Below are 21218 nucleotides of genomic sequence, written 5' to 3'. Positions count from 1 at the left end.
CAAAGACAGACTTGGCACAGGTGACAGGAAGAGAGCACAGCACGTGGGTGTTCTCAGTAGTCAAATCCTGGGTCCAGACTGACCTTCACAGTGGGATGGCCACCTGCCTAACAGGAAGACTGCAGAGGACAGGAAGGGCAGAAACCCAAGCAGCATGTAGAACAGGAGAGGAAAGAAGGACGGAAGAACATGGAGACTATGCACTCACCATTTGGGTAGCTTCACCATTGGTAGTAGACCCTATGGTGAAGATATGGTCTCCATATCCTTCCTGTCCTTCTTTCCCCTGTGCTGCATGTTGCTTGGAGTTCTACCCTCCAGCCCTCTACATGAATTCCAGACAAACGCCAAGTAGCAATACAAACAATGCCAGCTGTTCAGTAGGACAGGCCATCAGTCTTTTGCAATTCCAATGTTTGAACCAGTACTGTCCTGCAAGGGCTTTGGGTCATTGTGGTTAATATATATTAGAACATAGAACATAGAACATTACAGCGCAGAACAGGCCCTTCGGCCCACGATGTTGCGCCGACCAGTTAAAAAAAACAATGACCCTCTAACCTAAACCAATCCCTTTTCGTCCATAAACCTATCCACGGATCTCTTAAACGCCCCCAAACTAGGCGCATTTACAACCGCAGCAGGCAGGGCATTCCAATCCCTCACCACCCTCTGAGAGGAACTTGTAAAATGAGGGCAAGCATCAGAATAACTGAATTACATGTTTAATGACATTATCACAAAGTTAGCATGCTCATAACAGATGAATACATAACTTCACTTCCCCCTTTTAAAATGAAGTTCTTTTCAGTAACCTATTTACATTCTACTAACTATTCTCCACCTCCTTCAGGTACCATGCTCTAAGATTGTATTGATGACCATGGACTTCCATTGCTTTGGTCCATCATTATGTTTGTCAAAAATACAGCAGTTTGCCATTGTATAAAATTCAAAGTTTTATAACATGGTTATTATTATCACAAGTAGGTTTACATTAACACTGCAATTAAGTTACTATAAAAATCCCCTGGTCACCACACTCTGGTGCCTGTTTGGGTACACTGCGGGACAACTTAGCATGGCCAATCCACCTAACTAGCTCTATGGCATAAGTTGCTGAAAGATGACATGAAATAGGAGTGGTCTAAATAGTTACAGTGCATGCAAGAGAAGTTTGACCAGTGATGTGTACTATTTGTTCATTACAACACAAAACGTGGCTTGAAACTAGAAGTGAAACTTCAAACAATGGAGTTGGGACAGTGATCAGTCATGCCACGGATAATGGTGAAGAATCACCCATAGCACTTGCTGTGTATCCACTGACCAAGACACTATGTACAGATAGGAAAAGAAATACTTGGAATCAATTTTGAAATCAAAACATTTCTTCACTTTTTGTTGGGAGGAAACTTTATGCTGGTATCAGTTCATGAACATTTAGCAATCATTCTGGGTCCAAATTCTGCAATACTGACAATGACAGAGTTAAGAACACAACTGTGGGCTGTGCTTATGTCATAGTACGCCTACAACATATATTGCAGTTCAAAGTAGAAAGCTACAGCTCTCACACTGTTGCGTTTGTCGCATGAAAATTCAGAAATAGACTGTGAAGGTGCAATCTTTGCAATAGAAATTGTGGATGAGGACTTTTCAATCACTGCAACTGAAATTGCAGCTGTAACGCCAAATGCTCCAATTTTAAAAAGATTCTATAATGGTTGAATAGAGTTAGACTGATGTAGTTTATTTTTTATTTATTAGTTACAAGTAGGCTTACATTAACACTGCAATGAAGTTACTGTGAATATCTCCTAGTTGCCACACTCTGACGCCTGTTCAGGTAAACAGAGGGAGAATTAAGCATGGCCAATGCACCAAACCAGCACATTTTTCGGACTGTGGGAGGAAACCGGAGCACCTGGAGGAAACCCATGCTGACACAGAGAGTAGGTGCAGATGCAAAACTGAAACAGTTCCATAATTGATGTCAGCGCGGCCATGATGGCTCAGATCATCTCGTTGCTGTTGAACTTGGTGCACTCCACTTCGGGGTTAAGTTCCAGGAGCTCACAAGAGGGGAGGGTGGCCAGCTCGTCCTGCTTGTCCAAGTGGGGGACAAAGGTGTTCTTCGGCACGTCCGGGCTGTGGGCCAAAAGCATCAGGGCCAAGAGGTGGCGGTCCATCCGCGTGGGCTCCTTTGTCCACTTGTCCAGGAAGGCATCCTGCAGCCTCTTGAGCAGCCGTTGCTTGTGGGTGTTGTTGGTGACCGGGTGGGTGGTCATGTCAAACAGCAGGAAGTTCTGCTTCCCCGTGGTCAGGACACCTTTCTCCACCAGGCTCTTGGCCAGCCGTTCGCGCATGTTGTGGATCTGGTAGCTCAACTTCAGCAGGTTCCACGTCTCACCTTGAGAAGTTCGGTCCAGTTCTGGATTGTCTTAGCTGGCTCTGTCGCTTTGATGTGCATCAGCACTTCATCGAGGAGGATGTCTCCCGTCCGAGGACTTGAAGAGGACCTTGCGATTGAGAAGGCACTTGCGTCGCACGGTCACGGGTTCCAGCTCGATGCGGCCTCTGAGCGCCAGTTCCACGAGGATGCAGCCCTGCAGCCCAGCCAAGATGCAGTCATTCCAAAATGAAGTGTAGCCCTCTCGGTCCTTGATGCCCAGCAACAGAGGTTTTGAGTTTAAGAGCCGTGGGGTTATGCTGCAACTGCGCTGAACCTTGGTGAGTCCACATTTAGAATATTGTGTTCAGCTCTATAAGAAGGATGTGGAAGCAATGACAGAGTGCGGAGGAGATTCACCAGGATGCTGCCTGGTTTGGAGGGTAGGTCTTATGAGGAAAGGTTGAGGGAACTGGGGTTTTTTTCTTTAGAGCGGAGGAGGATGAGTGGCGACTTAATAGAAATTTATAAGATGATGAGAGGGATAGATGGAGTGGATGTGCAAAGACTATTTCTTCGGGTGGATGTAACTGTTACTAGGGGGCTTAACTATAAGGTTCATGGTGGGAGATATAGGAGGGATGTCCGAGGTAGATTCTTTACTCAGAGAGTGGTTGGGGTGTGGAATGCACTGCCTGCTGTGTTAGTGGAGTCGGACACTTTAGGGACTTTCAAGCGGTTATTGGATAGGCACATGGAGCACACCAGAATTATAGGGAGTGGGATAGCTTGATCTTGGATCTGGACATAGCTCAGCCCAACATTGAGGGCCAAAGGGCCTGTACTGTGCTATTCTGTGCATAGAAACATGTTTCTATGTTTCTATGATGTAATAAGTTGTCATGTGAATAATGCCACATTAAGTGGAGTCATAGAGAGACAGTACCTAGTTGTTTAACAGGCAAACTTCTAACAAAGCTAGTATTTATCTTTCATCAGTTTGTTGCTATATCTTGCTGCAACAATGGGTAACTTTGGGTATGCCTTTATATTGGTTATCGCACCCCCAATTTTCCTCACAGTTCCAACATCTCACCAGAATAAGTTTTCAATTGAACCATGTTCTCAGTTGTATGCCACTGAATTTGCTCTTGATAATGTCTCTACTCACGATTGAGCAATCTGTATCTGTATCGATGCACAAATTGATGTACTATTGATTCGCTAACATTTTTGTATAGAAGTCTCTTTCATTCAAATGATTGTCAGTGGCAAAATACTGTCCATCCTTAGCTCTCCTCTGCTTAAGCATTTTGAATGCACTTCAGGACTGCAAACTCCACCCCTGCACTGTTTTCCATCACCATGAGAGAAGTGCTCTTTTTTCCCTTGTCTTAGTCTTCACTTGGCAAGCAGTTGCAATATGGCTTTTTTTTTGGCAATGAAAGCATTAAGCATTTCTGTACATGCATACTTGAACTGTGTGGTTGTTATTACAGTGATAACAAGTCATTAAACTTACGTCAACAAGACTTTTCTGATCAGGTCATTCCACTTTAAACTTGGCTGATGCCCCTGACAATCAAACCGAGGCTGTTCTAGTTGCATAGTTCTCAAGAATACTTTGGTGCCTGCTCCATGGGTAAAGCAATCTGGTTGTGTCACAGCTTGGTATGCCTCCTGCTCTGCCGAGATTGCAAGAAACTATAAAGGGTTGTGAATGAAGCCCAATCCATCACACAAACCAGCCTCTAACCTATTGACACTGTCTCTGTTTCCCACTGCCCTGGACATACTCTATTCCACCATCTTCCATTGGGAAAAAGACATAAAAGTTGAGGACAAGTACCAACCGACTCGAGAACAGCTTCTTCCCTACTGCCACCACACTTTTGAATGGACCTACCTCACACTAAATTGATCTTTCACTACACCCTGGCTATGACTATAGCATTACATTCTGAATTTTGTCCTCTTCTTCTCTATGAATGGTACGCTTTGCCTGTATAGTGCGCAAGAAACAATATTTTTCACTGTATGTTAATGCATGTGGCAATCATAAATCAAATCAATCATATGTGCTCACTTGTTCTAATGTAAAATTTTGTGTTTAGTAATTTCAACTGGATTCTTTTATCCATCACATGTGAATTGGTCTCATAATGCACAGTCTAAGACTGTGCCAAAGATTCAATATAATAATAAATTCTTCAGCCCAAATATACTCACTGACCACTCACCGCTTTTCTGGTTCTAAATTTATAACTTTTCACCGCCTCCAATGGTTTAGGATTAATATGGTCCTTAAACTTGGTGATAATTATTTTAATTGGCACATTCTATGCCTTGGCGGGAGCAAGAATATGAATGGTGATGGGCAAATAAGCAATTAACCAGTGGAGGAAGCTCCATTAATGTCCCCATCCTCAGTGATGGGGGAGCCCAGCATATCAAATGCAAAAGACAAGTTTGAAGCATCTGCAACCATTTTCTGCCAGAAGTGCTGAGTGAATGACTCATCTCAGTTTCCTCCTGAGATCACCAGTAATGTAAATGCCAATCTCCAACTGACAGGTCTAAGGCTGGAATGTTACAGCTGTTCACACTGGTGGGATTTTCCCATCCCGCTGCAGTGAATGGGGATTTGGCTGGGTGCCGAGTTCTCCAATCCCGCTGCAGAGGGAGCATGGCTTGAATGGCCAGTAAGACAACGCCCTAAGATTCTGACCAAGTGACGATGAAAGGAAGTGATGAATGTCCACATCAGGTTGGTGGTGAACTTGAAAGTGACAATATTTCCACAACAATTCCACCCTTTCCGTTCTTGGTGATGGAAGTTACATATGGCCATACAAATTAGGAGCAGGAGTAAGCCACTAACAGCATCCTCCACAATTCATTAAGATCATGGCTGATCTGATTGTAATCTCAACTCCACATCCCTGCCTACCTCCAATAACCTTTCACATCTTTGCTTATCAAGAATCTAGCTGGCTCTGCCTTATAAGTATTTAAAGACTCTACTTCCACTTCTTTCTGAGAGAAAGCCTCATGACCCTCTTTGTGGAGCAAAAAGTTCTTCTCATCTCTGATTTAAATGATTATCCCTTATTTTTAAACAGTGAACTCTATTTCTAGATTCTCTCATCACACCCACTGTGTCGAGAAAACTGCTCAATGGATTGCGGCGTACAGAAAAGTTAGAAATGAATCTCAGCTGTTGCAGTAGAACTCCTGGAAAGGAAATAATTTGTTTCTGTGAAGAAGCGCGATGGACACAAATATGAAAGTTATTTCAACGGATGATTTCAACTAATGTAATATAAATTGGAAAAAAAGATGTGTGGAGAAATGACTGATAAATGTCATGCATCATTGCTTCATAATCAAGTGCAACCACAAAACAATGAAAGATAGTGCTTACCTTAAGTTAGCATCCATAAATGATTGGACAGGCTGTTCAAGAATAATGCAATAGACAATACCTTTAAAGGCACAATCTTGAGTATGTTGGGCAGAAACGTAGCTGAACCCAGCAAGCTGAAACTAAATAGATATAACCCTGAATAGATTGATAAACAAATCAAAAATGAAGCAAATAGAAAAGGTCACTATATGCAGAAAGAAAGGGATGTTGTTCTCTGGAAGGAATAAAGGAATGTGCATAAATACAGTAAAAAGGTTGTTCAAAAGGGCAAAAGGAGAGAATCGAGATGACATTTTCCCATCCCACCTGCCACAGAAATCATAGCAGGTGGGACACCCACCATGCAAAGATCCATTGACCTCAGGCAGAACTTTCTGACCTTGGGGCGATTGTGGTGGAAAATCCCACCCATTGTTTCTGCATTGGCTTTCCAGATTAGAATTATATGTCATTCTCCTGCCTTTTTCCCTGTACCCCTGCACATGGTTTGAAATAATCATCTATATGCCCTCTCGAAATGCCTCGATTGAACCTGCCTCCAGCACACTTCCAGGCGGTGTATTTTAGACCCAAACCACTCATTATTTTAAAAAGATTTTCTCACATCACACTTGCTTCTTTTGAAAATCACTTTAAATTTGTCCCCTCTTGTTCTTGATCCTTTCACATGTGGGAATAACTTCTCCCTTTCTGCTTTGTCCATCCCCCTCATGTTTTTGAACCCATCCCTACACTGGGGAACCCAAATGGAGTCAACTGCAGTAGGACAGGAAGATCCTGCCAGTGGGAAGGGCTGGAAAATCCTGCCATGAGAAAATCATGATGCAATCAGAGTCAAGAAGGTTTTGTGAAAGGGAATCATGTTTGATTCAATTATTAGAGTCCTTTCAGAAAATAACAAACAAGGTGGATAAAGAGGACCCTGTAAATATGATGCACTTGGATTTCCAAAAGGCATTTGACAACGTGCCACATTTAAAAGTTGCTACACAAAATAAGCAGTCATGATGTAGGGGTAACATCCATGCATAGAGGATAGGTTAGCTGACAGGAGGTAAAGAGTAAGGATAAATGGATCATTTTCAGATTAGCAAGCTGTAATTCATTAGTGCCATGCACAGTGCTGGTGCCTCAGCCATTTACAAACTATATTACTGATTTGGATGAAGGATCTGAATATAAAATAGTTGAATTTAATGATGATACCAAAGATGATTCTGATATGAATAATTTGCTGATGACAGTCATCCATGAAGCACATCTAGAGTTCATGGGGCCAATATGTCAAGTTTGCTTCGTTTAACTAATGAACAAAGAAAAACCTGTCAATCTCAAACCTGAAAACAGTCCAATTAAAGGTAGCTCAGTGACACAGCTCACTTTCATTGTCTGTGCCACAGAGGTAGTTTTGTGCACATAATTCCCAATGCTTAATGTTTCCAATCCTATTTGCAGCTTCTTCATGGAAAGGCACCCAGGAAAGGCAACGATCATTCTTTACAGACAGCAAGAAAGGACTAAACGTTGAGTCACTGTGGGCCACTCTGAGTCACTTCCTAGTCAATGATCACTCTCACACGCATTATTACATCATGTAATTGTATACATAGCAAATGTTCCAAAGCACTTAACAGGAAATTGGACTATATTAGGCACGAGTCAGGATTTAGTCATCAACTGGAACATAGCTGAAAAGAAGAATTTTAAAAATGGGTAAAGGGGGGATGTGCCAAGTGTTTGATTGATGATTGATTTATTATTGTCACATGTATTGGTATACAGTGAAAACTATTGTTTTCTTGTAGGCTATAGTATACCATTCACAGGGAAAGAAAAGAGAGAGTGCAGAATGTAATGTTACAGTCAAGGTATAGAGAAAGATTAACTTAGGATGAGATAGGTCCATTCATTGTCTGATGGCAGTAGGGAAGAAGCTGTTCTTGAGTCAGAGTCATAGAGGTTTACAGCATGGAAACAGGCCCTTTGGCCCAACTTGTCCATGACACCCTTTTTTTTAGAAGCCTCTAAGCTAATCCCAATTGCCCACATTTGACCCATTTCCCACTAAACCCATCGCACTCATGTAACTATCTAAATGCTTTTTAAAAATTATACCTGCCTCTACTACTACCTTAGGCAGCTTGTTCCAGATACTCACCATCCTCTGTGTGAAAAAATTGCCGCTCTGGAAACTTCTGTATCTCGCCCCTCTCACTTTAAACCATGCCCTCTAGTTTTAGACTCCCCTACCTTTGGGAAAAGATATTGACTATCTACTTTGTCTATGCACCTCATTATTTTATGGACCTCTATAAGATCACCTCTCAGCCTCCTACGCTTCAGAGATGGAAGACTGAGTCTATTCACTCCTTATAATTCACTCCATCAAGTTTCGGTAGCATCCTAGCAAATCTTTTCTGCACTCTTTTGAGTTTAATAATATCCTTTCTATAATAGGGTGACCAGAATTGCACACGGTATTCCAAGTGTGGCCTTACCAATGTCTCATACAGCTTCAACAAGATGTCCCAAATCTTGTATTCAGTGTTCTGACCGATGAAACCAAGCATGCCAAATGCCTTCTTCACCATTCTGTTCGCCTGTGACTCCACTTTCAAGGAGCTATGAACATGTACCCCTGGATCTCTTTGTTCTGCAGCTCTCCCCAACACCCTACCATTAACAGATTAAGTCCTGCCCTGGTTCAGTCTATCAAAATGCATCACCTCGCATTTGTCTAAATTAACTCCATCTACCGTTTGTCAGCCCACTGGCCCAGATGATCAAGAGTCAGTTGGTACACGTTCTCAGACTTCTGTATGCTTTTCCCAATGGAAGAAGATGGAAGAGAGCATGTCCAGGGTCAGTGGGGTCCTTAATTATGCCGAGGCAGTGGGAAGCACAGACAATGGTTTGAGTGATGGACTGGGCTTCATTCATGACCCTTTGTAGTTTCTTGTGGTCTTGGATAGAGCAGATTAGAGTTGCAGAATGTGTGTGAACACCATGTAAACCATGAAAATCAACTACTTGTAGTGTAACTAAATAAATGTGAGTTTAATAAAACTTAAAATTTTGCTGTTACTAATGAACATTCACTCCTAACCCCTGATGATGAATTTTCTCAAAATGTACTTCCTAATCTGACAATTATTGACATTAGCAGTATTGTAGAAAAAGTAGGTCAACCACCTATGGCCAGAGATATTGTCCAACATGAGAAGAACTCACAAAAAACACAGGAGGGCTTGACTGGAAATACTACCAAGTTTTAATTGTACATTAGTGAGTCTATTTACTGGAAGCATAACTGTTTAAAGGTGGTTTATTGCATTGTGCAAGATACGTTAAGAGGAGATAATTATTTCAGTTTGTAATAGCAGAACACTTCAGGCTTCGTTAGGAAAAAAAGGTATTTATTGATAAAGATAATCTTTGTACAGGGGTTTTCAGCTCTAGGCCCAACTGCTCCAACCTTACATGCTAAGTAAAGTTTATAGTTTATTTATTAATGTCACAAATAGGCTAACATTAACACTTCAATTAATTTATTGTGAAAATCCCTGAGTTGCCACATGCCAATGGCTGTTCAAATACAGAGAGGGAGAATTTAGCATGGCCAATGCATCTAACCAGCACTTCTTTCAGACTACATGGCTTCAAAATGTCTTCTGCCTGAGAGGAGATTCCATCTTCTGGGGTGATCACCCACTATAGTTCCCCACTGGTCCCTCAACGCTCTCCTGTATTTAAGGAGACAGATGCCACAGTCACTACATGGTTAAAAATCTCTATTGTCAAAAAGGTGCAGTGGAATGGAAATGTTGAACATAGAAAAGATTATGGCAGGGAAAAACAGAAAGCCAGATTCACTGATTTTGTAAGTATATTTCAAATTACTTCCCATAACACTTCATTAGAAAGGAACAACTTGCCATGCTGCACTCTTTTTAAAAATGCTTCTGTTCACTTCTACTTAACAGCACAGCTGGTGGAAAAAACTATTAACATTCATCATGTAACATTTTGTCATGTAACAATTTCCCTCTTGCACTTTTGTACCTCGGAGCAATTACCATTAAGCCGGATATTGCTGTCAAAATAGCAGTGTGGCAACAATGCTCACTGTTATTTATGTGCAAATTGGGCAGCAACTTCTGGTGACTGCACCTGTGCAATTTAACACCAAAATCCATAAATTGTTGTCAGAGATGCTCTGTTTCTTCAGAAGCTCCCTGAAAATAGCATCTTACCATCTGACTTAAATTCAAATGAATTAAATGTTGCAATTTCCTGTGCCTACTTCACATTCGCAGGCTAAAAGCCTGCCAGAAAAGTTAGATTTGTCCATTCTAGTACGAGGTGATATTCTTTAATAAGTGCTAAACAATCTGGCAATGAAAATTAATTTTCACAAGTGCAAATCTCATTCCTTCAGGACTTTATTATTTTTGCAGGGTTTTTCAACTTTTTTTTCTATCTTGTTTGTCTCTCTCTTAATCCCATCTTCCTTCTCAATTTACTCCTGTAGTTTGACTTGAATTCAATACTTTTTTAATTTTTCTGTGAGATGTGGACATCACTGGCAAAGCCAGCATTTATTGCCCATCCTTAAGTATCCTTGAGTTGCCTTTCTTGAACTACAACAGTCCTGTCCTGATGTAGCTACACCTACAGTGCTGTCAGGGCTGGCATTAAATTCCTTTCTACCGAGGGCTCCCCTCGAGACCTACTCCATAGCCAGGCATCAGGGAACACAGAACTTTATTCAGTCTACTCGTTCCACACTCCAAACAACTGCCCCCTCAGACCCCCTCTTTTTGGGTTGTTGTTTGAGGCAGAAATATTGAACTCTGCAAGTTTCCCCAACTCTGATTGCTAGAAATGGGGAGACTGGGGGGTGGGATTTTCCAGCTGCGCTCACATCGAAACCCAGAAAATCCTGCCCGAGGTCAATGAACCTTCCCATGGTCTGCCCCTCGCCTGCTATGGATCCCGTGGAACAGAGAAATTTGCCCATGGGTCTCAGGTTAAAAATCTCATTTGGGCCATTCTCCCAAAAGTGCTGAATTGACAAGAAAACTGGTCTAGATCGCGGCTGTTTTCTCAATGCAGTTTCAGACCTGAGTCTCCTCTCTCTGCGCAATGCAGAGGTCACAATCTTGAATCTCATTAAAAACTCAGGAGGGCGAGGCCTACTCACGCCAGATTCTGACAGTTCTGGAACTCTACACATGCTCAGTGGCCCCAATCTGTCAGTCTCCCCATTTGCTGTGCAGCTCGATCATTGGCTAGACCAGGACTCCCACAGTGCTGCCCCTCCAGCGCCCCCCATGGCTCAATCGTGGCCCCCATGACAATTCCCGGGCCAGGCCCAATCACTCCCACTGTCCCGGAGCACCCGATGTCCAGCCCACCCACCCCCTAGCTGTGCATATCCTCCAACCCCCACCCTCGCCCCACCACAGTAAGCCCTCTCTGCTGACCCCCCCCCAGCAGACCAACCCACTGCCCCAGAGGTTGGCTCCCCCCCACAGGAGGTAAACCAGCCCCCCAGCAGATCACCCCCCCACCCCCCCCAACCCACCCAGTCGCAGGCTTCCCTCCAGCCCAGCCGATCCCCTTGCAGAGTGGCAGCAGGACCATCCACTCCTATCAATCACCCCTTAGGCCCTGCCCACAATCGGCCCCACCCCCTCGGCACTCCTCAATACCTGATGGGTAGCGCCAAGGTGGCCCCTCAGCATGGGCACTTTGCCCCTTGGGCAGTGTCAAGGGCACAGGCTGGCATTACCAGGGTGCCCATGTCCAGGGGGCATCATCCCCCCCACTGTTTAACCCCAGGGTGTCCTGATTGTCCCCTTTCACACTGGCGGGGTCTCCCGCTCGTTCCCCAAACCTGCAGAGCTACCCTTTCACTCCGGCAGGGTCTCCCATTCGTTCCCCAAACCTACTTTCTACTTTCTTCCCTCCGGTTTCCAGCGCAATCCTGGCTGTGATTGTTCCTTGGCTCTGGGAGACACGCATGCATCGGGAACACATGCGTGAATCCCATGAAATGGCCAACACACGATTCTCCAGACTGGACATGCTAGAAAATTTTCAGGTCGTGTTGGGAGAATCGTCATCGATACTTTCAACAGAGCAGCAATCAGTTCAATATTGACTCTTTGTTATTACCTTAAGTACTAATGTGATGTGAATCAGGGACGGGAGTACTTCCGAATAAAGCAGAAAAAGGAAAGATTAGTTATTGCAGATGTAATGCAAAAGCTGTGTGTCATAATTACAAGAGTTTCAAGGGGTTTATGAGGGAAATATTCACCATTCATGTGAATGTTGCATCCATGTTAAGTAACAGAGTGAAAAATGATATAAACTTTGCTGTTGCCAAATGTCGGCTGTTCTGTTCCAGCTAAAATTGACAGATACACTCGCTATGCCGTATTAGATGCTGTCATGTGAGTAAATTCTATATAGAATGCTGCTCACTGTTAAGGCAGGAATCTAATCAAGATTTTCAAATGACGTCATAAACTACACAAGTGAGGCTTGAGCAGCTTCAAATTGCCAATTGAATCCTCGGTGTTGGCTAATATCTGTGAAATCGTTCAGTCTATCTGTTGTTGCTTTAGTATTAAATGCTCAATTTTAAATCAGACAGAGTGAGTTATTTTTCTTCTTTTATTTCAGTTTCCTCTTTTCACTCTGAGTAAGTTTCAGCATATCTCGGACTGATTTTGAAAACCATTGGCACTGGTTGTGGTATTTTGCCTGCAATGTGTTTGTTTGTGGTGAGGAAACCATGGCTCTGATTTTTAGGATGGCCAGAATTCCCGCCAGCATTAACTGGCTGCAGGTGGGACACCTGCCCCTCACTCAGGAGGAGGTCCTACCTCAGAGAGCTACTGGTCAATCTGATTGGTCAGCAGCTCTCTGGACTCTGCAGTGTGAGACGCTGGGATGGCAATCAGTCCCCAGAAACCAAGTCCCGAGATTCCAGTAACAGGCCGGTTTTGCAGGTCTCAGGGTTGGGAGGCCTGTGGGGGTGGGGAACAAAGAAGGGAGGGAGGACCTGTTGTTACCGAACCTTAAATGCTAATATAGGGCTGCCGATGGATAATGGTGAGATTCACCACCAAGACCCAGCTCTTTCCGCCTCCCACTCTTTCTCCCTTTCACATTCTCCCCCTACTCTCTCTCTCTCCCCCACTCTCTCTCCCTCCACACTCCCTTCCTCTCCCCGGCACTCTGTTCCCCCAACTCTCTCTCTTCCCCATTCTCTCTCTCTCTCCTCCTCCACATACTCTCTTCTCCCAACTCTTTCTCCCCCCCAACTATCTCTACCCCCCAACTCTCTCTACCCCAACTACCTCTACCCCCCAACTCTCTCTACCCCCAACTCTCTCTACCCCCAGCTCTCTCTTCCCCCAACTCTCTCTGCCGCCCACTCTCTCTCTCCCACTCTCTCCCCCATTCTCTCCCATCCCCTACTCTTTCCCATAACTTTTTCTCCCACCCACACTCGCTTCTCCCACTCACTCTCTCCCCGCTCTCCCCCGCCATTCTCTCCCTCCTCTCTACTCTCTCTCCGCTACTCTCACCCCCCCATTCTTCAGTCTCTGCCCTCCATACTCTCCCTCCCCCACACTCTCTCCCTCCCCCGCACCCTCTCTCTCTTACCCTATCCCCCACCTCCACTCCTGCCTAAGGCCTGAGTCCATTTATTGGGCTCAGGCCTCAGGCATGCCCTGGAACTACTACTACCTGCCTGAAAATTCTGAGGCTGAGAAGAAAGTGGCCCTTCTCTGGTTATTAATTGATTACTTGAGGGCCTTAATTAAGACACAGGGCCCAAAGCAAAATTGTAGAGAGCTTAATGTGGCCAGAAACCCAGTGGGAGGCTGTTCCGAGGAAGTTTCTGCTCATCCCCTATCTCTGAACCTGCTGACGGAGGAGGGTAAATACTGCCCCATGGATAGTGCGTGCCAGGATTTCCAAATTGTGCTGTTGATAACTGAGCTCCCCACTGGTTGTGTGGACACTTAAAATGGTCTAACTCATCGTCTTGATATGCAGTGGCTCACCCACATCAGGATTAATGATTATGACATAACTCTTGCAGCATCTTTAATTGATTGACAGGATGATTATTGCCCTGTATATTTTTGTATGCTGTTTGTAAATCTATGGCTTCAAAGCTTTGTGCGGAGCCTCGCTCTGCAGGAGTGTGGCTTTGGAGATACCATGGGGGAATTAGGGGAATCTATTCACAGTATTCCTGACATCCTGTCTCTGCATTTCAAGAGTGGTGTCTCGCCAAACATAATTATATGTTTTAAGATTTGGAACACCCTGGAGCTTGCAGGTTAAGCTTCTGAGACAATTATCAGTGTTGTTGGTGTCTCCAGTTGTGTTCTGATGCTGCATGTGGTATCATTATTGACAATCCTGGACACACAATCCTTGTGTTGAATCTGCAGTCGGGTGCCACAGTTGGCTCCAGTTCTCCAGGAAGAGATAAAACATCCAGAATACCACTTATGATTGGTATAGCGAGGCCCCTGCTGGAGAAATGCATCAATGAACATTCGATGAGAATAGGTTTGGGATTGATTGTGATGTCCTGGAGGATTGGCTAGCTTGTGGCACTCAGTATGAGCTCTCTCAGATTATTGTTGTAAATGGCATTGAATATGCAGCAACATCATGCAATTTATCTGCAGCAAGTATTGGGTGTTTTAGGAAGGAGAAATAAAATCTTTACTCTGCCCAGCATATTACAGCCATTCCAAAATGGGATCCCAAATATATGCTACCTCCAACACCCCTTTCTGCTACATCTGTCTGTTCCAGCTAGCCCTGAATGATTTTCGTCAATAACCTTCCCTCCATCATAAGATCAGAAGAGGGGTTGTTCACTGATTATTGCACAATGTTCAGAGTCCACCTCAGCCCATGTCCGCATACAGCAAGACCCAGACAACATTGAAGCTTGGGCTGATAGGTAGCAAGTGGCAACTACACCACACATGTACCAGACAATAACCACCTCCAGCAAGAGAGAATTTCATCACCTCCCTATGACATGCAATGAAATTACCATCACTGAATCACCCACAATCAACATCTTGGAGGTTACCATTGAACAGAATCTGAACAGGACCAGCCATATTGCTACTGTGGCTCCAAGAATAGGACAGAGGCTGAGAATTCTCAGCAAGTAACACCCAAAGTCTGGCCACCACTTATAAAGCGTGAGTCTAGAGTGTGATGAAATTATCTCCATTTACCTTTACCTAGATGAGTGCAGCTCCAACAACACTCAAGAACCACAACACTATGCAGGACAATGCAGCCTGCTTGATTGTCTTCAACATTCACTCCCACCACCACTGATGCGCAGTGGCAACTGTGTAAATCATCTACAAGACGCACAGTAGCAACTCACCAAGGCTCCTTCAACAGCATCTTCCAAACACATAGGACATAGATAGGATGCAGGACTGGGCAGAGAAGTGGCAGATGGACTTCAACGCGGATAAATGTGTAGTCGTCCATTTTGGCAGAACCAACGGGATGAACGAGTACACTATCAAGGGCAGAAGTCTGAGTAGTGTTGAGGAGCAGAAGGATCTTGGGGTCCGGGTCCACAGGACTCTTAAATCGGCCTCGCAGGTGGAGGAGGTGGTCAAGAAGGCGTATGGTGTACTGGCCTTCATTAATCGAGGGATTGAGTTTAGGAGTCGGGGGGTAATGCTGGAACTTTATAAGACCCTCGTCAGGCCTCATTTAGAGTATTGTGCGCAGTTCTGGTCGCCTCACTATAGGAAAGATGTAGAAGCTATTGAAAGGGTACAGAGGAGATTTACAAGGATGTTGCCTGGACTGGGAGGCATGCCTTATGAAGTTAGGTTGAGGGAGCTGGGACTCTTTTCCCTGGAGAGACGAAGGTTGAGAGGCGACCTGATAGAAGTTTACAAAATGTTGAGAGGAATAGATAGGGTGGACTCTCAGAGGCTATTTCCCCGGGTTGAAATGGTCGCTACGAGAGGACACAGATTTAAGGTGCAGGGAGGGAGGTTCAGAAGTGATGTTAGGGGTAAGTTTTTCACTCAGAGGGTGGTGAGTGAATGGAATCGGCTGCCGTCAGTGGTGGTGGAGGCGAACTCGCTGGGGTCTTTTAAAAGACTCCTGGATGAGTATATGGGGTTTAATGAGATTGAGGGTTATAGATAGGTCTGTAGGTTGGTAGGTGATGATGTGATCGGCGCAACTTGTGGGCCGAAGGGCCTGTTTGTGCTGTAGTGTTCTATGTTCTATGTTCTATGTTCTACATGAGCTCTACCACCTAGACGGACAACATCAGAAGATACATGGGAACATCACCAATTACAAGTTCCCCTCCAAGCCACACACCACCCTGACTTGGACTATATCACAGGTCCTTCACTGTCACTGTGTCAAAATCCTGGAACTCCCTTCCTAATATCACTGTGGATTTACCTACACCGCATGGACTGAAATGGCACAAGAAGGCAACTCATCACTATCCTCTCAAAGGCAATTAGGAATGAGAAATGGAAGCTGTCATGGCCAGCAATGCCCAAAGTCATGTATGGTTGCAAGCTGGTTAGCACTGCTGCCTCAGAGCGTCAGGAACCTGAGTTCAGTTCCCAGCTTGGGTCAGTGTCTATGCGGAGTATCCCTGGTCTCCCCTTGTCTACGTGGGGTTTCCTCTAGGTACTCCGGTTCCCTCTCACAATCCAAAAGATGTGCTAGTTAGGTGCATTGGCCATGTCAAATTCACCCTCAGTGTACCCAAACAGGCGCTGGAGTGTGGCGACTAGGGGATTTTCACAGTAACTTCATTACAGTGTTAATGTAAGCCTACCTATGACACGAATAAATTAACTTCAACTTTAAAAAGCTTCCTTTATTTTCTTTATTCCGTATTTACTTCCTTGGCTCCTGTTGTCTGACAATCTCTTTCATTCCGTTGGACTAATTTCTGTTGATGCAATTAGTTTTACATTTAAAATTCAGCAGATAATTTTATTTCTTTGACTATTCCGGCTGCTGAATTACCCCAGTTGAGGTACAACACGGATGATGGATGCAATTAATTGCTAAGAGAACATTTATCCTCAATTTTATGACTGTGTTGGAATTGACTCCACACGGTAATGTTACAAAATTAGAAGTTCTGATTCAATGCAGAAATTCTTGCTGTTCTAATCAAATACCATCAGTATATTCATCACCATTAGGGTGAAACGTTGTTTTCAAACAGGGAAAAATAAATGGTCTGGATGATACTGGGCCTGATTTTGCCATTGCGTTACACCTGTTTTCGTGCGCGAAAACTTGGTAAATTCGGGCATGAGGCAAGCAGTGCAATCCACGCCTGCCACTGTGCCGGTTTCCCTTTACCAAGGCCCAAAAATGGCCACAATCAATACCGCACCTGAAAGATATGCGACGGCCATTTAAATGCATTTAAATTGACTTAATGGGCTGCGTGCCCAACTTTACCGGCAATTATCCCTTTACCACCACGCTTGCCCATCCTGAATCGGCGCAAAACAGACATCCTCCATAAAAGTCCAATTCGGGCACTCCAGTTAGTGCGAAGGTCGGCGACTATCGTCTGACGGCTCTCTGCTTGAGATGGGTGGGGGTTGGAGGAAGGGGTGTCCACAGCCACTTTGCCTGAGATCGGTGAAGGACATGGGGGGTCCACTGCCATTCTGCCTGAGAACAGTGGGGGGGCGGGGGGTGAAAAAGGGGGTCTGCTGCCACTCTGCCTAAGATCAGTCGGGGGGAAGGGGAGCATGGGCTCGCGATCAGTCTGACTGGTGGGGTGGAGGGGGTGGGAGGTAATTGCCCATCTGAAGTTTAAACTTCCTTGTCATTGCCTTACAAACCTTGCCTGGGAAATTCTTGATGGGTTCTCTAGTGCATCTTTAGGGCACCTCCTAAGGTACACTCACTGGAATTCTACCGTCCTGCCTGCTATGGAATTAGACCGGGCAAGGGATGGACAATAGAAATGTCCATTAACCTCAGACAGGTTTTTCAGCCTCGAGTGAGACCAGAAAATCTCACCCACCGTCTCAAAGCTCAGAATTGTAGAATCATACTGTACAGAAGAAGGCCATTCAGCGCATCAAGTTTGCACGGACCTTGATCCCATCCAGGCCTTATCCCCATAACCCCATGCATTTACCCTGCTAGTGCTCCTGACATTAAGAGGCAATTTAGCATGGCCAATCCACCTAATTCATACATCTTTGGACTGTGGGAGGAAACCAGTGCACCTAAAGGAAACCTACGTGGACACAGGGAGAATGTGCAAACTCTACACAGACAGTGACCCAAGCCAGGATTCAAACCTGGGACCCTGGTGCTGTGAGTCAGCAGTGTTAACCACTGTGCCACCATGCCACCCATGGCCCAAGATAAATAGATTTTAATTTTACAGAGCTAAATGGGAAAATGTAATATGGGACTTTACTTGAATATACATGGGAAAAAAATCGGTAAACAAAAATAATTTCTTCTCTTCGGTTCCTCTTTTATTTTGTGCCCATTATTCTAGGTCATTTACTGGAAATCTCTGGCCCATATATAACTAGTTATCTTGGTTTGATGACTATGTTTGAACCCGATTCGCTATAGTGAAACATATCCTCCTGACAATTGAAGTTATTTATCTGAAGGGAGAAATTAAAGCACTGTAGCTGGCTGCTTCCCTTTTTTCAAATAATACAACTCCTGCTTATATTTAAATTTTATGAAATAACTTAGGTTGCCATAGGGTGGAAAAGCAGGAGCTAATCACCAAATATAGGTGGCAACAGTCATGCAGTTAAAAAAGCTGGGGTCCAACCCTATTGAAATTGCAACCTGACAGGAATTCCTATATTTACATAAACACAAGCTGTGAAAAAAAAAGATTAGTCAAAAGCTGAATTAATTTTTCTGCCCATGCAGGCTTCATTGAAATTAATTGACACTTGTTTGACAGGCACACAGAATCAAAGATGAGGAATTGTTTGATTATTAAATCCAACGCAACGAGCCCTACCCCCCCACTACCCCCCCCTCCCCCCGATCCTCCCAGGTAATTTAAACACAAAGTGACCATGTCACAATGGCAGCCTTCTGTTACGTAAGATGATGGGTTGCGGTGGTGGTCAACTTTATGCTAAGAATTGCCTGGTGTGACTCAGGAGCCCCACTCTGGCATTGCAGACTCTGCCACATTTGCTGCCTGGATAGACAGTGGGCTGAGAAGTGAAACAATATGCTGACCTCTATTTTCCCGGGGCCCTCTTCTCAGCCAGCTGAACCTTTTGTTTCTGATCACCTTTTCCAATGCCCTTCCAGTCAGTCTCCAGAGGTCACAGCCATCAGCAAAGCTCTCTCATTGTCGGTGTCATGTCCGCCATCTTCATATCTCGTTTGCCGATGTCCCTGTAGCGAATGGATGGACAGCCGGGGGTTACAGATCAGTCATCAGTTCACAGTACAGGAGATCACAGATCAATGGTCAGTTCACGCTACAGAGGTTGCAGATCAGGTGTCAGGTGTCAGTATACTGCTGAAATCAGTCTTATAAACTTGACTCAGCCAAAGCAGACATTGTTGACTTGGTAATGAGTGTATGCCTATGGAATTAGCATGATCTAGGAACTCTGAATTGGTGATTTTGTCCTGGCAAGAGATGCCAAGGGTATATCTGAGACATACCAAAAGGTTTGTCCCTTGCTCAGCACATGTTGTCCAGTTCTCATCACTGTAGAGAAGTGTACTAAAGACAGAAGCTTGGTAGACTCTCAGTTTGGTGTTCTCAGTTGCTGTTGTTTCACACTTTCTTCTCATCTTGTAGACAACAGCTGTAGCTTTTGCAATGTGTGTGTTGATTTCAGCATCAAGTGATGGATTGCTGGTGACTGTGTAGCTGAGTTATGTGAAGCTATCAACAACTTCCAGTGTCACATTGTCAATGCTGATAGATGGTAGTATGGCAGCATCCTGGTCCATGACATTTGCATCCCTGAAGCTGATAGTCAAACCAAGCTCTTTCCAGGTGTGAGAGAGAAACTGTCTGTCTGTTTGCTACTGGAAGTGTTCCTCGGTATGAAATATCAATGCGGCATCATCTGTGTATGGCAACTCTCTGATAAGGAGGCACACCTTTGTCTTTGATCTCAGGCATGCAACTCTATCAAATCTGGTATGTAAATAGCTACAGAAACCTGAATGCATATAACAGCAGCAAAGAGAAGAATAAACCAAAAAGTGTCAGTGCCAGAATGCAGCCCTGTTTGACCACACTGCAGATCTGATAAGGTTCTAGTGCTGCCAAGTTATAGCTGACCTTGTCCATTATGTTGCCATGGAAAGTGATCACACTGAGTTGCTTCAGTAGGCAGCCTATTTGTTTCCAGCTGCTTAAATAGACCACCTCTGCTCACATGATCAAATGTCTTGGTGAGATTGATGAAGGCAATATGTAAGGTGGGATTTTACAGCCTCAGTCATCCCAAAACTATAAAATCCCACCCTGAGGTCAACAGACATTTCCATGGCCCACCCTTCGCCCGCTCGTGTCCCCATGGCATTGGGGGATTGGGGGCTAACATTCCAGCCATATTATCTCCTTTGTTCTTGGCATTTCTCATGCAGCTGCAGGACTAAAAAGATTATGTCAATTGTAGCCCTTCCAGTTCTGAAACCACACTGATGTTCAAGGATTTTTGATTTGATTTGATTCAATTTATTATTGTCACATGTATTGGGATACAGTAAAAAGTGTTATTTCCTGCATGCTATACAGACAAAACATATCATTCGTAGAGTAAAAGGAGACAGTGCAGAATACAATGTTACAGTATAGCTAAAGTGTAGAGAAAGATCAACTTCATTTATGTAAGGTCCATTCAAATGTCTGATGGCAGTAGAGAAGAGTCGTTATTGAGTCAGTTGGTACATGATCTTAGACTTCTGTATCTTTTCCCAACGGAAGAATGTAGAAGAGAGAATGTCCGGGTTGTGTGTGGTCCTTGATTGTGGTCCTTGCAGCAGGCGACGGTGCAGAGGGACCTCGGGGTCCTTGTGCATGAGTCGCAAAAACCCAGCCTGCAGGTGCAGCAGGTGGTCAGGAAGGCGAATGGGATGCTGGCCTTCATAGCGAGGGGGATTGAATGTAAAAGTAGGGAGGTCTTGCTGCAGCTGTATAGGGCATTGGTGAGGCCGCAGCTGGAGTACTGTGTGCAGTTTTGGGCGCCGCACCTGCGCAAGGATATTTTGGCCTTGGAGGGAGTGCAGAGGAGGTTTACTAGGCTGATACCGGAGTTGAGGGGGTTGAGCTATGAGGAGAGGCTGAATAAA

At 44.5% G+C, this 21218-nt stretch overlaps 1 protein-coding gene and 1 pseudogene across 5 annotated transcripts in view; one reads left to right on the top strand and one right to left on the bottom strand.

The window, feature by feature from the left end:
• Positions 1-21218, top strand: part of tenm1 (teneurin transmembrane protein 1) — a 704577-nt gene that overhangs the window by 129860 nt on the left and 553499 nt on the right. The window lies entirely within an intron of this gene.
• Positions 1-21218, bottom strand: part of LOC145341722 (Golgi phosphoprotein 3-like B) — a 55119-nt pseudogene that overhangs the window by 7064 nt on the left and 26837 nt on the right.

The sequence above is a fragment of the Carcharhinus amblyrhynchos genome, chromosome 4, assembly GCF_965287045.1.
Source record: "Carcharhinus amblyrhynchos chromosome 4, sCarAmb.v2.hapA, whole genome shotgun sequence".
Taxonomy (NCBI): domain Eukaryota; kingdom Metazoa; phylum Chordata; class Chondrichthyes; order Carcharhiniformes; family Carcharhinidae; genus Carcharhinus; species Carcharhinus amblyrhynchos.
This window is presented reverse-complemented; position numbering and strand designations above follow the sequence as displayed.